The sequence below is a fragment of the Azolla caroliniana genome, unplaced genomic scaffold (assembly GCF_043228905.1).
Source record: "Azolla caroliniana isolate FFs.n. ecotype wild unplaced genomic scaffold, voAzoCaro1.0.p SCAF_8, whole genome shotgun sequence".
In the NCBI taxonomy this organism is placed as follows: Eukaryota; Viridiplantae; Streptophyta; class Polypodiopsida; order Salviniales; family Salviniaceae; genus Azolla; species Azolla caroliniana.
The window spans coordinates 9348105-9366258 of record NW_028230443.1 but is presented as its reverse complement, the minus strand read 5'-3'; positions in this window follow the sequence as shown (position 1 = coordinate 9366258).

Below are 18154 nucleotides of genomic sequence, written 5' to 3'. Positions count from 1 at the left end.
GGTTTTTCTCTATGTCAAATGGCTTCGACTTGTCCTCTGATGATTAGCACATCCTGCATCATCTCCTTCCACAAGAAAATTTTTTTGTCATCGAACTTTCGGATTTCAACTCCAGTTCCCAATGTAGAAGCCATGTTCTTCTTTTCAAAGTGAGATTTTACGGACCTGGCCTTTTCTTTTAGTTGTCTCAGTTGTTTTTGTTGCCGCTGAACAACAAGTCGCTCTGATACCTCTTGATGGATTTTGTGTTCGAATATGTGCGGAAATATATGTAAGGACTTCTTGAGCTATGCTCGGCAAACAACACAAAAACATCGAGGGCAAGAAGATGGACGTGCACTTAACCTTTAATGGAAGCTCTCATTATTTTTGTTCTCTCTCTCTCAAAGACTCTAGATACAAGAATGATCAAGAATTCATTTTACAACATTAGGTTATTACTTATATATTAAGTCCTAACTCTTTGGACGTGTTCCCATTAGGATACAAAGTGGAAGGAGTTAGCCTTTTATGCCAAGGTTTTGGACATTGTATTTGCAAACAAGTGGATATAATGAGGACATGATTCCTACGGTAAGCTCTTACCCTTGTTTGAGAGCTTGCAATGATATGTTTAAAAATAAAGCTAGTTTGAGAGAGAAATTAATTAGGTAGTTTCAAGCTTGTTACCTCACCAGTTTGATGTAATTTGAGTATATGAAGAGTTGAAATAGGGATGGGCGAGTTTGTAAATTAGCTTTGCGTTATCTCACATTAGAGATGGGGAAATTAAACATTAGGAAAATTTTCTGTTGAACACAAGCCTACGCTCTTACGACTACGCTACACCACCAAGAATCACAGACACATAGTAGATTAACCACAGATACGAACAGGGATAAGAGAAGATTGAACTCTATTAAATTTTTGCCCGTTATATACATAGGGTCTTTTTAGCCGTTCATGCATCCCGCGTGAACCGTTTACATGCGTTACAATTTTACTATATTCTATATTTCTACGCTCCTGTTTGTCGGTTACTATTCCGGCGAACAACACTTGACTTAGGCGCTATGAGTATAGGCCACGCCACCTTGGCACAAGCTACATGGTCTTCCTTACCAGACCAAATGTAGTTGCGGACTAGTCGTTGAATCTGATGTATACTTTACTTGGAGATTGTCCTGCATGGTAGACCGTTGTGTCATCTGCAAATTTTATATCCATGATGCTTTGGTGAGAATGAGGTACGGGAAGACCACGTAGGTTGAGATCCCGCGAGTTGAGAAAGCAAGAGAGTGCTTCGGCGTATAATAGAAATAACGATGGGGCTAGTGGGCATCCTTGTCGTACAGATTGGGATATTCGGAAAAATGGGCCCCTTTCACTTGCCAATGAAATGCAACTATTGCCATTCCTATAAAGTCTTGCAATGCCTTTGATCCATATCTCTTGAAAGCCGAGTTTCCCCATCACACTTTCTAGAAAGTTCCAGCATACCCTGTCATATGCTTTCTCAAAATCTAGTAGCACCACCACTACCTTGTTGTTGGTACGCTTGGCAAGGGCTATTGCTTCCCAGAATGAGAAGAGGTTGTCTAGGATGCTCCAATTTCTAACGAAACCTGTCTGGGACAGATGAATGAGTTGAGGGAGAAGTGGTGTTAAATGGCGTGCCACAATTTTTGCGAGCAACTTATAGACAATATTGAGAAGAGTTATGGGCCGCCACTTGCTAATGTCGTTGGCATTCCCACCACTTTTAGGAATGAGATCTATCATCCCCTATCCTGTTAGAAATTGACGCTTTCAAAACCTTCACCTCTCGGCCACAACCGAGGACACACGAGTCAATGCAGCAGTAAATCGAAAACACAGAGAGAGACTCGAATGCACAGGGTTTAGCGTGGAAAACCCTAGACGGGAAAAACCACGGGAGTGCAAGACTCCAACAATCACTATACGCAGGGAATGTACAATGGCGAGCTGCAAGGCGACGACCTTGAGCTCGCTGTCCTTGCCACAGGCGGCGGTATTACACAGAGGCGTCGACCTCTTCCTTTCTCTCTCTCTCACTCTCTCTCTCTCGGCTGCTCTCACTTCGCTCCCTCTAAGTGGAAAACAGAAAAATGAGCAACAACTACAAAACTGTTTGCCCTAAGTCATATTTATACACATATGACTTTCGGGCTATTTACAAATATAGCCTAGAGGGCCCTTGGCAAGTGCTCCCTTCATCTTCCGGACAGACTCCGTATGAGAGAGAGCTTGAGAGAGTAAGGGAGATATAGTGCTCAATCATTTACTAATCGTTAAGTGAGTGTGAGGGTCGGAGGTATCCGACAACCATCTCCACCCTATTCGCCATCAAGAGGGTATACGCCAGTCCGAATCCTGCCACGACATCGAGGAGCTTACTCCATCGATACATAGATCCTTAACAGTCGTTGGGCATGACATGTATAGTTTTTTAGATGGGTTCAGCGGATATAACCAAGTACGCATGCACCCTGATGATCAGGAGAAAACGGCGTTTGTCACCGACTAGGGAGTCTATGTAGCTGTAGTCATGATGTTTGGACTTAAGACAACACCTGCAACATTCCAAGGAACAATCACAGAAATTTTCGGAGAATACATACCCGCCTTCATGCAGTAATTTTCTAGACGATTTTGCGGTCTATGGGAAGGCTGCCGAACACTTCCACCACCTCCGCCTTTGCTTGGAACGTTGCCGAGTTTCACGTCTAAGCTTGAATCCCGCGAAATGTGCCTTTGGCGTCACTAGTGGAGCCTTTCTCGGCCACATTGTCAGTAAAGACGGAATAGCAGTCGACCCAAACAAGATCTCCACAATCATACAAGCAAACACGCCTACGAATGTTAAAGCACTTACCGGTTCCTAGGGCAAATACGCTAGCATAGTAGGATGCTACGCTATCTTGTGGATTTTGCTACACCATTACACGCAGTCGTCCACCGTACCCCTTTTAAATAGGCGGAATCCGAAGACAAAGCTTACGAGGCATTGAAAGTTATGTTGACGCAGGCATCGGTCGTCCAACCACCGGATTGGGCAAAGCCATTTCACGTATTTGTCGACGCCTCACACGTAGCAAACGAGAGCGTGCTAATGCAACTCACAGAACCTAACTGGTACCGACCAGTGTACTACGCAAGCCGCAAACTATCGACAACAAAGCGCAATTATTCCACGACAGAGCGGGAAGCATTAGGGATGGTATACATCATTAATCAATTTAGGCATTACCTGCTGGGGCGTAAATTCCGCAGCGTTGCTGTATTTGGTGGAGAAACAGGCGCTAACAAGCAAATTGGCTAGATGGATGCTTTTACTTCAGGAATTCGATTTTACAATACAACATCGACCTGGCGCATAGGATGCGGTAGCAGACTTTTTGAGTCAATTGGATAACGGTGAAAAAAGACGGCGATGACTTCCCAAATGTTGATATCCTCCGAATAGCAACAGGAGAAGGGGAAGCATGTACGGATCGGTGGCTCATGGAAATGACCTACTTTTTGACTACAGGACTGCCCCCACCACAATTACGCACAGACGAGAAGAAGCAATTAGCCGTCCGGAGCCGTAACTTCTGCCTGGTAGAAGGAATCTTATATCACAAAGGCAGTGATGGCATTTGGCGACACGGTGTACGTCAGGATGAGAAAGAAGCGGTCTTACGGGAAGCTCATTGCGGCACGGTAGGCGAACATTACGCGGGCGATGTTATGGCCCGGAAAATATGGCAAGCAGGCCTATGGTGGCCAACTACGCAGATGGATGCGTATGATTATTGCAAACAGTGCGATTTGTGTCAACGGATGGGCCAGCCCACGGAGGGCACAAGAATGCCTCACCAGCCCATACTACCGTTAGACCCATTCCAAAAGTGGGGATTGGATTTTGTAGGCCCCTTCACACCGGCGGCAGCACGTACAGGCAATAAATACATATTGGTAGCCACGGATTATTGCACCAAGTGGGTAGAAGCAAAAGCAATACGGGAGAATACGGCAGCTGTCACGACGAGATTCCTTTACGAACACATCTGGTGTCGGTTCGGTTGTCCGATTGAGCTTATCAGCGATCAAGGGAGCCACTTTCTCAATACGGTGGTTCGTGAACTAACACATCATTACGTCGTGGTCCACAAGAAGAGTACGCCATATTACCCACAGGCGAATGGGTTTGCAGAATCCACCAACAAGACATTGCAGACCATATTAAAGAAAATCGTTAATGAAATTACAACGGACTAGGATACCAAATTACATACTGCATTATGGGCGTACAGGACCAGCTACAAAACAAGCATACAGTCAACACCGTTTCGACTAGCGTTTGGACTGGAGGCCGTTATGCCGGTAGAGTTTCAGATACCCAGTTTACGGATTCAAGTACGGGACCGACTATCCGAAGCCAAGTCGGAGGAAATACGATTGCAACAGCTACTCGAACTCGGCTAAGAACGCGTACACAGCATGGCTATGTTGGAGCAGGAACAACGACGGCGTAAAGCGTTTGTAGATCGACATCGGAACGCACGAGAAAAGGATTTTTTGGTCGGCAAAGTGGTATTGGTTTTCCAAACCCGCATGGGGCATATGCCAGGAAAATTACGATTCCGTTGGACAGGCCCGTATTGGATAGTAGGAGCAAAACAAGGCACGTTTCAACTGGGCACGCTGGCCGGGGAAGTGTTACGATAGAAAGTGAATGGGTTTCGCCTTAAACCTTACCTGGGACCTACGCCACCTAACCCGTTCCCCGCCGGACTATTAAAAGGACTTAAAGCATGCACAAACTTCTAGACCAAGAACACGCAGCACCACAATGGCTCACCGACCAATGAACCCTAGGCCACAAAATGAAAGAAATAGAAGGTTTTCTGCACAATACAGAAATAAACCTCCTAAATCTCAGCGCTTTCATTGCTCCACTTCCTTAGCTTTTTCTACATCCTATCACAGACCTCAAACTCACCGCAACCAACAGTCTTCACCCCCTAGCCACGAGCCTATTCAAACTATGTCGATATTCATCTCTACCGCCTTGCATCGATGGCTCGTAGAGAAACGCTTGGATGGGTACATCAGGGTCGCGGAGGCACCTCCACACCCTGATGCACTGGACATAGCCAGAAAGCTCAACATCGACACGGTCACCAACTCATCCATCCGGAAAAAGTTGGACTTGTGATCACTAGGTGAAAGGCATTTCGAAATCCGTCCTACGGCGTCCCTGCAGAGATATTTCGGTCCATATTCGTCATCCGCCAAGGCATATAGAATGAAAGAGATCCCGGATCCCTTTTTCCGCGAAATCGCCAAGTTTCTATTAAAGGTCAGATGCGTACATGTAAACGCGTATGGGATGCCCAAGCAGAAGGCAGGTATCATCATTGATACCTTTGAAGGGTGTACGGTCGATTGGGGGGTCATCACGGGGCCGGCGTTAAGGGAAGACCTGCACGTGTATCAAGGAGGCAAGAAGCTCAGGCCTATCATACAACAGTACCTGACGGTACTATTCCCACCCCGAGGCCTGCCGCCACCGCAGCCCAGCAAGCCCACGCCACCACCTCGATCTGCGAAGCGAAGGTTAACGGAGTTGGCCACCACAGAGTGGGAGGATGAACCCCAACCCACCCAGCCGAACACGCGAATAACACAAGACGAGCAGGTGACGCGCACCGCGGAAGTGGCACCGGAGCCAGACGCCGACCCACGACCGGAAAGCCTGAGGCCGAAAAGGCAGAGGCTGGACAGGAAAGATGGGCGAGGGTTAGTAAAAGACGCACTCGTAGCCGCGGAGACAACGATTGTAGGCGACAGCTCCGCAGCTACGGAGACCAACACCACCTTCGAAGTAATCCAGGAACCACGATCGGTCATTACGGCCCAGTCCCAGCGAGGGAAAGCCATATTAACGGCGGAAAACGAGGTTTTGGCGTATCCGGACATTCCGGACATGGCCCATGAGTTCGGCACACTATTACAGTTCGGAACCTCTTTTGAACTCATGGAATTCTTGGCAACGCTACAAATAAAAGTCTCGCGACGAATGGACGAGGAGCATGCGGAGCGCCAAATGATCGAGCGCGCAATAACACAAACAACGTAAAACAACCATGAGGACCAATTAGCCAGAGTCGGCAAACAAAGGAATGCCGGTATACGCCGAATGGGGATGGAACTACCCCCAATAAACACGGCCCTTGTCGAAGTTCATAGGGAACTGGCAAAGGTCAATATGGGCGCCAAGGATATGGCCATTAAAAATAAAAATGTTTGGAAAAAGGTTAAACTTACCCAAGCCGTGCAGCAAAAAGCCAATGAACGCATCGCGGAGTTGGAAAATAACGTGACTACGGTGCAACAGGCAGCTCCACCACCAACCAACACCGTCGAAGCCCTGAGGGAAGAGGTTGAGGCTCAGACCGCCATTGCCTCAAAAGCAAAACGGGTCGTACAACTAGCGGAATCAAAGATTAACCGCCTCCGCGCGGAACTTCGCCAGTCCTGAGACAGAGAAAAAGATATCTGGGCCAACGGCCGAAAGGCAGTGAAGACCCTGGAAGAGAAACTCGTAGCGAAGACAGCACAGTACACCCGGATGAAAGAAGAAAACGCCCAATTACGGGAAGAAGCAAAAAAATCGGAAGCGGCAATCGCAGGACTTCGGGCCTTATTAGAGAAGAAAAAAGCATGGTTCGACGAGCAGCTGGCAGGAGAACAGGACAGAAGGCATCAGCTCGAAATCCACCTGAACAATGAAATGGGAAAATTGGAAGAACTATATGCGAAGGAATCCCAGCTTTAGGCAGGAATGAGGAGCATGTATGAAGAAGCGGCAGCAGTTAATCAGCAAGAGATTGCAAACCTCAAGAAGTCTGTAGCAGAAACACACAAACGTTGCCAAGCCATAACAGACAACGTGCGTATCCTTCTGCAAACGAATCGGGAGAGGTTTACGATGCAATTAAAAACGGTGCTAGACAAAGGATGGACGGCATGGGCTGCCCAAGCGGCGGAATTACATGCGTATGTTGTCCAGAGGACAGAAATGTAAAATTAGGAAATTAGCAAACGCCGAGTCCGAGTATCACGGCCCACCGACGGCTCGGCTGTGTATTAGGGGAAAAGTTATTTAAACGAGGACCAGTACCTCAGAGAGAGGGAGAGAAGAAAAATATAGGCAGAAGCACTAGCTTAGTCCCTCGTAACTAAATTAGCTTGTAAGGTCACCGGCCATAGGCCGTGTTCTGTAATCTTTTCTGTCATAGTAATATATCGGATTTGTGCCCATTTTGGTCCATGAGTCTCTGCTTTGATTCATACCTATGATTTGAGCGCCGCCCACGCCTGTCCAGATCTCGTTAGTGTTTTCTCTCTGAGCACTGTCTCTCCCTCGACGCCTCTGTTACGAGCCTTCACGTACCACGCCCTTGAATACCGATAGCCGTAGATCCATTGAAGGTGTTCACCCAAAGGAACGGGTAACAGCGTATCGAGCAGACTGGGAGAACCGGAGGAAAGACGGCCACGAGTTCTATAAACTCAATGAGGAAAGCATTGCGGCAGTACGCGAGGACCTAGCGCAGGACTATCGCACGCTAACGGACCAACATTCTGAGGAACTGGCGCAGCTACTAGATGATTTTGGCGAAAGTCAGGAGGACCTGTTTAACCAGATCACGCAAGCCGACAGCACACAAACAGACGAGGAGTCCATCGTGACACCAATTCCGGATATTGCCGAACAAGAGGAACCTCTGGCCATGTCACCAGAAATTACCACTACGGTGAATTGCGCGGAACGGCGAGCGGAGTCCCTCGCAATACCAGACAACGAAACCACCGCCCAAGAGGAACCCCATCCACGGGACCATATGCGTACGGCCAACCGCACGGAGAACGTTCCGGACCAAGAGGAACCGCAACCCCACTCCCCAGAGCATACAATGGCGGCCGACATCACGGAAGATGTGACGGACGAAACAGAGTCGTGACCTACCACTAGCCCGCGGATGGCTGAACCAAGCCCCCTAGCCCAAGAAGAGCCCACAGAACCCAGACCGCCCACACAGGACGACCGCGGTACCATGAGAAGCCCTCCCAACCAAACAGGGGAACCACACAACGACGCGCCTACGAGCCCCACGCCGCCCCCGGACGCAGACACCGTAGCAGAACCAAACATCAAGGCCATTTTGGAAGAAGATTAAAGGGATGGGTCCGACGTGCCATGGCACTGTTCCACAGGCGTGCCAGGTGTTGTCCACCGGAATAGTAACCTACGGACAAGAGCGCAGTAGTATGAATAGAATAATATTGTAATGCATGTAACGGTTCACGCGGGAAGCGTGAACGACTAAAAGACCCTGATAGAGGTGGCGTGTAATTAGAACAGTGGAAGGTTTTTGATTGGAATATAACACTATCTTCTCTGAGTCTTGGTGTCTGTTTAGTTTTCAATTACTGTTGTCTGCTCAACTCGTAAGCATCATGGCTAAGTGTAATGACACACGCAGTGTGCGCACTAAGGAATTGGTTGTAGCCATCTCCTCCCATTACGTTGTAGGATACGTTGGGATATCCTCTTACGACTTGCGATTACCATTCTGCGCAACGCAATCACCTTGGTGTCTACCTCGAAGGACTAAGTGTAGACAAGTGTTCCTAATCGGTAACAAGTGGACATTGTCGCTGGAGGAGAAAAAGACCTCTTGTGCTTTTATCACCAAAGTCACCCCCTCCTCCTGATGCTTGTATATGCCAATTGCGGTCTGCCATGATAGCCAACATATATTTCCCCACTTGATTGAGCCTTGCACCTGGCATAATTGCAATAAGCGGCCAGCCCCCCATCATATTCAATGGGACATTGGGCCGTCCCACAAAGCGTGTCGTATTGATTCTACTGCATGTGGGCACTCTACACAATTAGGAGAGCTAAGGTTCCCACATTGCCATGTTCCCACTGGTAGGGACTTATGTATTAATAGCCATTGGAACGTGGTAATTCGCCTCGCGTGTTCTTTCCAGATTTTCTGCCAAAACTTGGTGATTATTGTGGGAGGAACTTGAAATGTGTGCAGACCTTTGCAACAGCCGGCTCTCGGGCAGTTTGAGTAGCTAGAATGTGGTGACCCAATCTAGTTGTGAAATGGAAGAAAGGGATGGGTTTGCTTCCTTGACCCGCGTAGAGATCACGCCATCTCCATTGCAAAGGGTCCCAACTGACCTTACGTAGCCATGTGTTTTCATGAGTACATATGTGCCAAGATCGAATCAAGATCTACAATCCATTTATAACCAGTATACGTGAGTACTCGAATTGCGTTATTCTATGTTGGTGTCTCAATGTCTCACAATTTAGAGCCTTCGAGCCTATTTGGTGGTCCCCTACCTCTAGGGATCAGAGATCCCTCATCCTCGTGGCCTATCCATTTCTCCATTGTCGTCCTTTGAGTAGCAGATTCCCTAATCAATAGAGCGTTAATGATTTCTGATCTCATAGTCCATCCGCCCCTGATTCCATGGAGTATGTTCACATGATCTTGTAGTGGCAGTGACATAAACTGTCGCCAACATTCTATACTCTTTCTTGGACCTTCTGCAATGTATCCCCACGAAAACCCCTTACGTGATCTCAGTAGTTGATTAGATTGATCCTTGATACATGGGTTCCATAGCATACGTTGACTGATCCAGGCAGGTTTAGATCTCAATTGATCACACTTGAGCCCTCGACTAATGTCACACCATGCCTTCCACATGGATGCACTTAATCTATCCTCCAATTGGCAGGAGAAACTAGGTTTGAGATCCATGTTTAGAATCCATCTTGTTTGGGGGGCCCAATTGACCCCTTTTCGTGGCCTAAAGTAAGCAAAACGTAACCTCAATAGCATTTTCCAACAGTCATTTCCTGGTTGGAGTTGTCGCACCACAAATTTGGCAAGTAAGGCTTTCGATTGTGAAAGGGGATCAATAAGACTCAATCCCCGTCTTGATGTTGTCCATATCGGTCATCGTAATGTTGCCAGAAATGTCTCCCGAGCCTTGTCCTCCGTCGGGCCCCGTTCTAATTTCCGTCGTAGATTTTGGAAGCATAAACTGAAATCTACTACCGTCTCGGCCGGCAACTATTTAATTGTGTAAAATTGCCCGAGGATTTCGCGTTGCGGCACCCTCCGATGAAAGAAACGCAAAAAGGCTAACTGCAGCTGGTCCAAGGTCGTGATTGCTGGCAGATCCATCTGCGAATGCCAAAACACCGCTCTCCCATCCAAGGTTAATCCGAACTCTGTCATTTTGGATTGGTGCGCTACTCCTTCAGAAAGGCTCTGTGCCATGTGGTTTGCATTCCAAACATTTAGGAACAGTCGAATGTGGGTTGCGGCATCGGTTTTGCCATTGAAGCGGGGATAAGAAAAGGCCATGTTGGATGCTACGGCGGGCAGGGAAAGACCACAGTGCTTATGTCGTGAGCGCGCTTCCTACGTGACGCCGAGGTATTTGGGGAGCGAGAAATCGTCTTTGTGGTCCCGATAGGTATCACTAAGGTCGCTGAGGCGGGGTTTCTGTCGTGCACGCTCCTTTGCCTAGCGTGTGATGGACCGTGTGATTGGTCAATCTTGTTGTGTTGGTTCTTTGGGTCATCTGCGGCTAAACATCCATTCCTCGTTGTTGGTCTGTGAGGAGACATAGATCACCAAGCGTGCCAAAAGTGTTACCGATTAGGAACACGGTCTACGGTCAGTCCTTCGACCTAGACCTCAAAGTGACTGTGTTGCAACGAATGGTATCGTCGTAGCGTATAAGGGAGACGGCTACAACCGAACTCCTTAGACAGTGGACTAGCAACCACATTGTTACTCACGCCTACGCTCTTACGACTACGCTACACCACCAAGAATCACAGACACATAGTAGATTAACCACAGATACGAACAGGGATAAGAGAAGATTGAACTCTATTAAATTTTTGCCCGTTATATACATAGGGTCTTTTTAGCCGTTCATGCATCCCGCGTGAACCGTTTACATGCGTTACAATTTTACTATATTCTATATTTCTACGCTCCTGTTTGTCGGTTACTATTCCGGCGAACAACACTTGACTTAGGCGCTATGAGTATAGGCCACGCCACCTTGGCACAAGCTACATGGTCTTCCTTACCAGACCAAATGTAGTTGCGGACTAGTCGTTGAATCTGATGTATACTTTACTTGGAGATTGTCCTGCATGGTAGACCGTTGTGTCATCTGCAAATTTTATATCCATGATGCTTTGGTGAGAATGAGGTACGGGAAGACCACGTAGGTTGAGATCCCGCGAGTTGAGAAAGCAAGAGAGTGCTTCGGCGTATAATAGAAATAACGATGGGGCTAGTGGGCATCCTTGTCGTACAGATTGGGATATTCGGAAAAATGGGCCCCTTTCACTTGCCAATGAAATGCAACTATTGCCATTCCTATAAAGTCTTGCAATGCCTTTGATCCATATCTCTTGAAAGCCGAGTTTCCCCATCACACTTTCTAGAAAGTTCCAGCATACCCTGTCATATGCTTTCTCAAAATCTAGTAGCACCACCACTACCTTGTTGTTGGTACGCTTGGCAAGGGCTATTGCTTCCCAGAATGAGAAGAGGTTGTCTAGGATGCTCCAATTTCTAACGAAACCTGTCTGGGACAGATGAATGAGTTGAGGGAGAAGTGGTGTTAAATGGCGTGCCACAATTTTTGCGAGCAACTTATAGACAATATTGAGAAGAGTTATGGGCCGCCACTTGCTAATGTCGTTGGCATTCCCATCACTTTTAGGAATGAGATCTATCATCCCCTATCCTGTTAGAAATTGACGCTTTCAAAACCTTCACCTCTCGGCCACAACCGAGGACACACGAGTCAATGCAGCAGTAAATCGAAAACACAGAGAGAGACTCGAATGCACAGGGTTTAGCGTGGAAAACCCTAGACGGGAAAAACCACGGGAGTGCAAGACTCCAACTATCACTATACGCAGGGAATGTACAATGGCGAGCTGCAAGGCGACGACCTTGAGCTCGCTGTCCTTGCCACAGGCGGCGGTATTACACAGAGGCGTCGACCTCTTCCTTTCTCTCTCTCTCACTCTCTCTCTCTCGGCTGCTCTCACTTCGCTCCCTCTAAGTGGAAAACAGAAAAATGAGCAACAACTACAAAACTGTTTGCCCTAAGTCATATTTATACACATATGACTTTCGGGCTATTTACAAATATAGCCTAGAGGGCCCTTGGCAAACATATTCACAAATATGTCCCCGCATCCGGATCTCTCTCCGGGTACATTCGTCATCCGGCTCCGTAGTCGGGGTCTTCATCATCCGGATCCGAAACCGGGTCTTCATCATCCGGATCCGAAACGGGGTCTTCATCATCCGGTTCCGATACCGGGTACTCCTCATTCGGGTCTTCATTCCCGATTCCCGGACATCTGACCATCCCATCCGGAGGGACCGTAATCCCAACAAACTCCCCTTTCACTTCGGCATGGGATGTCTTTCCAGTCCGACCCTCTTCCGGCACGCTTCCAGCTTGTCGGGTGTGAGCACTTTGGTCAGCATATCTGACCCGTTCTCGTCCGTGTGGATCTTCGTCAGCACGAACTCCTGGTCTTCTATCCTTTCCCGGATCCAGTGATATCTTCCCTGGATGTGCTTCGTCCGGGAGTGATAGGCCGCATTCTTCACAAGGTGGATGGCACTCTGACTGTCGCAGTAGAGTCGGTACTCCTCCTGCCGGATACCAAGCTCTCTAATGAAGTCCTTCATCCATATTATTTCCTTGCCGGCTTCAACAGCCGCCATGTACTCCGCCTCCGTGGTTGACAACGCAACCGTCTTCTGCAGCCTCGACTGCCACGAAACAGCTCCCCCTGCATACGTCATCACATACCCTGATGTGGACCGGCTGGTATCTGCATCAGCCGACATATCCGAATCGGTAAAGCCGTCGAGTTCGGGCTTACCGGAGCCGAATCGGAGGCACACGTTTGTCGTGCCCTTCAGGTATCGGAGTATCCACTTGGCCGCGTTCCAGTGCTCTTTGCCGGGATTGCTCATGTACCGGCTCACCACTCCGACTGCATATCCTATGTCCGGTCTTGTACACACCATTGCGTACATCAAGCTTCCGACGGCAGAGGCATATGGTACTTTCATCATGTCCTCCTTCTCAGCCTTTGTCTTGGGGCTTTGCTTGTTGGACAACTTGCAGTTTGCCGAGAGGGTTGACCCGACCGGTCTCGCTTCCGACATGTTGAACCGGTGAAGCACCTTTGTCACGTACTTCTCCTGTGACAGCCACAACTGCTTCTTCTTCCGGTCCCGGATGATGTGCATCCCTAGTATTTGCCTCGCCGGACCCAGGTCCTTCATTGAGAAGGTTCGGTGAAGCGCTTTCTTCAGCATCCGTATCTTGACCTGGTCCCGTCCGACGATCAACATGTCGTCCACGTACAGGAGGAGTATTAGAAAGTCTCCTCCTTCGAACTTCTTCACAAACACGCAGTGATCGGACTGCGTTTTGTGGTACCCTTCGTCGGTCATGAAAGAGTCGAACTTCCGGTACCATTGCCGGGGAGCCTGCTTCAGTCCGTAAAGGCTCTTCTTCAACCGGCATACCAGGTGCTCCTTCCCTTTCTTCTCGAATCCTTCCGGTTGCTGCATGTAGATCTCTTCTTCGAGGTCACCGTGAAGGAATGTCGTCTTCACGTCCATCTGTTCTACCTCGAGGTCCATGCTTGCCGCTATGCTCAGCACCGTCCGGATGGAGGTCATCTTCACTACCGGGGCAAATATCTCGTCGAAGTCGACGCCCTTCTTCTGCTGGAACCCCTTCACCACGATCCTGGCTTTGTATCTCGGGGGGTTTCCGGCATCTCCCGGTTTCAGCTTGAACACCCACTTGTTTCGAAGTGCCCGCTTTCCTTTCGGCAACTCCACAAGTTCATATGTGTGGTTCTCATGCAGGGAATCCATCTCCTCCTGCATGGCACTTAACCACCTGCGGCTATGGGTGTCAAGCTTTGCTTCTTCAAAACTCTCCGGCTCCCCCTCGTCGGTTAGCAGCACGTGCTCTGGTTCCGGAAATCTCCGGGGGGCCCTTCTCTCTCTTAGAGGATATCTCCGTTCCGGAGCTTCGGTAACCGGCTCCTCCGTTTCCTCTTCATCCGAATCCATTTCGGGATCGGGGCCGGTTCCGGTATCAGTTTCATCTTCCTCGGCCGGTTCTGTTTCTTCACCGTCTTCGGCCGGATCCTCGAGTGCTAACCGGTCCCTTGCCAGTCGGGACTGCTCCTCGTAGAGTTGATCCTCACCGGTCGACTTGGAGCTCTTCATCTTCTTCTCCGACTCCCAGTCGGCGAGTGTCTTGTCCTCCATGAAGATGATATCACGACTCCGGAATATCTTTTTGTCGACCGGGTCCCATACTCGGTAGCCAAACTCGTCATCGCCGTAACCGAGGAATATGCATGGCCGGGTCTTTGGATCTAGCTTTCCTCTCCGGTCCTTTGCCACATGCACATATGCGAGACACCCGAACACCTTCAGATGCCGGTAGGATACTTCCCTACCGGTCCACACTCTCTGCGGCGTGTCTCCGTCCAAAGGTACTGAGGGTGATCTGTTTATCACGTATGTCGCCGTCGACATTGCCTCAGCCCAAAACCCCTTGGGTAATTTCGCATGCGCCAGCATACTCCGGACCCTCTCCATTATGGTCCGGTTCATCCTCTCGGCCAGCCCGTTCAGTTCCGGCGTCTTCGGCACAGTAAACTCGAGCCGGATTCCCTTCAAGCGACAGTACTCCTTGAACTGCCCCCGGTATTCCCCTCCGTTATCTGCTCGTATCGCTTTCAGCTTCTTGCCGGATTCCCTTTCCACTCTCGCGTGGAGTTCTTTGAAGACGCACAACACTTGGTCCTTTGTCTTCAACGGTGCCGTCCACAGCTTCCGGCTGTGGTCATCAATGAATGTCACGAAGTACTGGGCTCCGCCATGTGACTTCGTTTCTACTTGACACACGTCAGTGTGCACCAACTCCAATGGTGCGCTACGTCTCGTCGGTGGCCTTGAGTGGAAGGAGGTTCGGTTCTGCTTACCGGCCAGGCAATCGGTGCACTTCTCCAAGTGCACATGCTTCACTGGAATAAGGTTGTCTTCTGCAAGCCTCTTCATCCCCTTCTCACTCATGTGGCACAGTCTCTTGTGCCACAGCTCACCGGCAGTGTCGGCTGCCACGTTCAACTCCTCCGGACACAACCAGGCATTCATAAGGTACAGTGTGTTGACTTTCCGGGCCCGAGCCACTATCAGGCTCCCCTTGCTGAACTTCATTACGCAGTTCCGGATGCTACCTGTGTAGCCTTCATCGTCTAGCCTCCCGGCCGAAATCAGGTTCAATCGAACCTCCGGAACGTGTCGGACATCCTTCAGCAACATTTTGCATCCGGTCGAGGTTGTCAACCACACGTCTCCTATGCCGGCAATCCGGCACGTACCTTCATTTCCCATCCGAACACAGCCATGCTCACCGGCTGTGTAGGATGAGAAGTATCTTCTTTCCGGGGTCAGGTGGAACGACGCTCCGGAATCGACCACCCAGGTAGTCTCATCGCCGGCAATGTTTAGTTCACCTTCTTCGGTGATGAGCATGATCTCCTCTTCACTTGCCGCGAGTGCCGTCGTTCCTTTCCGGTCCTGCCCTCGCCGATCCGAACCATTCCGGTCCGTGGCTCCCCGGTAAGCACCGTTCCGTTCCGAAGACTTCTTCGAATTGGTGTCGTCGGCTCCGTTGTCTTTTCGGTAATGCCGACAATTCTTTCGGAAGTGCCCCGGCTTCCCACAGTGGAAGCATGTGGGCCTTCCTCTTGACTGCGACCGGGTCCCCGACTTCTCCCGTCTTTGCGGACTCCGGTTCCGTTGTCTTCCCCGATCCGATTCGGTAAGCAGCATCTTCGGATCGGAGGCCGGTTCTTTATCTCTCCGACGCGTTTCTTCGTTCAAAATGCTTGTCTTTACCGTTTGTAGGGACAAGTTATCTTCGGTGCAGGAGGTGCTGAGAGTCACCACCAAGTTCTCCCAGCTTTCCGGCAATGTACACATCAGCATGATGGCTTGCATTGCATCCTCCAACGGGAACTTGATCGCCGCAAGCTGGTTCACGAATCCCATGAACGTGCTTACGTGTTCCACCATACTCTCGCCGTCCCGGTACTTGAGGTTCACTATCTTCCTCATCAAGGAGGTCCGGTTCAACGCATTCTTCCTCTCGTAGAGGCCCGACAGCTTCTGCCACATCTCATATGCGTTGGTGTCGTTCGCCACATGTTGTAGAACGCTCACGTCGACGTATTGCCGAATGGTTGCAACGGCTTTCCGGTTTAGAAGCCTCCATTCCGTCTCAAGTACCCCCTTGGGTATTTCCGACTTGTCGATCGGTTCATACAGGTCCCGAACAATGAGCAGATCCTCCATCTTTATCTTCCAGTCGGCGTAGTTCTGCGCATTCAGCACCATCATCCCCGGCTGCCCGCTACTGCCGCCTTCCATTTTCTGCACTGCAGTCGCTCTGATACCAGATTGTTAGAAATTGACGCTTTCAAAACCTTCACCTCTCGGCCACAACCGAGGACACACGAGTCAATGCAGCAGTAAATCGAAAACACAGAGAGAGACTCGAATGCACAGGGTTTAGCGTGGAAAACCCTAGACGGGAAAAACCACGGGAGTGCAAGACTCCAACTATCACTATACGCAGGGAATGTACAATGGCGAGCTGCAAGGCGACGACCTTGAGCTCGCTGTCCTCGCCACAGGCGGCGGTATTACACAGAGGCGTCGACCTCTTCCTTTCTCTCTCTCTCACTCTCTCTCTCTCGGCTGCTCTCACTTCGCTCCCTCTAAGTGGAAAACAGAAAAATGAGCAACAACTACAAAACTGTTTGCCCTAAGTCATATTTATACACATATGACTTTCGGGCTATTTACAAATATAGCCTAGAGGGCCCTTGGCAAACATATTCACAAATATGTCCCCGCATCCGGATCTCTCTCCGGGTACATTCGTCATCCGGCTCCGTAGCCGGGGTCTTCATCATCCGGATCCGAAACCGGGTCTTCATCATCCGGTTCCGATACCGGGTACTCCTCATTCGGGTCTTCATTCCCGATTCCCGGACATCTGACCATCCCATCCGGAGGGACCGTAATCCCAACATATCCAAATTCCTCCGCCATGCTTCCAGAGGTGATGATCTCCTCATATGCCTGGAGGAGGTCTTCTTTAATAGTGTCCCAAAGGCATGTGAAAAAGTGCGGGATGAGGCCGTCGATTCCAGGGCAACTATTGGCATCTAAATCAGTGAGGGCCTCCCATATCTCAAGGATTGATAGGGGACGCACGAGCCATGTATTCATTTCCGGCGTGACTTTCTCGGGTATGCTTTGGAGGATAATATCTTCTCTTATGTCTTCCCCTGTAGCTATAATGTGGCAATATTCCTCATTTCGTCGCCATCCTCTCGGTTGAGGCTGCGCATCACAGTTCTAGCGTGCCTCGGGCCTTCGGAGCAGAAGAATTCCTTCGTGGTTTTGTCCCCTACTTGAATCCATCGCGCCATGCTTCCATGAAACTCCATGTCATATATTTCCTTTTCCTCCATGCTAAGTTCATGTTTGGCCGGGGCGACGTGTCCTGCGATCCAAATACATGACGGGTATCTCTATTGGAATCATTGTAAGGCTATTAGTCCCCGTTTTGTCCTCTGTCACTTCTCCTGAGCATCCTTGCTTCTAGTCTTGACGTTAGCCTCTATAGTTTTTATTATCATGGGGGTGGTAAGGAGTAATTTTCTTGCATAGTTGTTTATTTTGTAGTGAATGAAAAATAATATGTATGCTAGTTTCCTAAATTGATCACATAACTATCAATATCCACATGTTTATCTTCTGTATATTTGTTTTTCTTTGTAGTACCATTCTTTTACCTTGACCTTTTTCACATTTGTGAGAGCTAGCAATAACAACGTTTGGACTAAAATGTTAGAACTCACTAAATCATAACTGGTATGTATGGATTTAGTGGTACCGGTGATTGT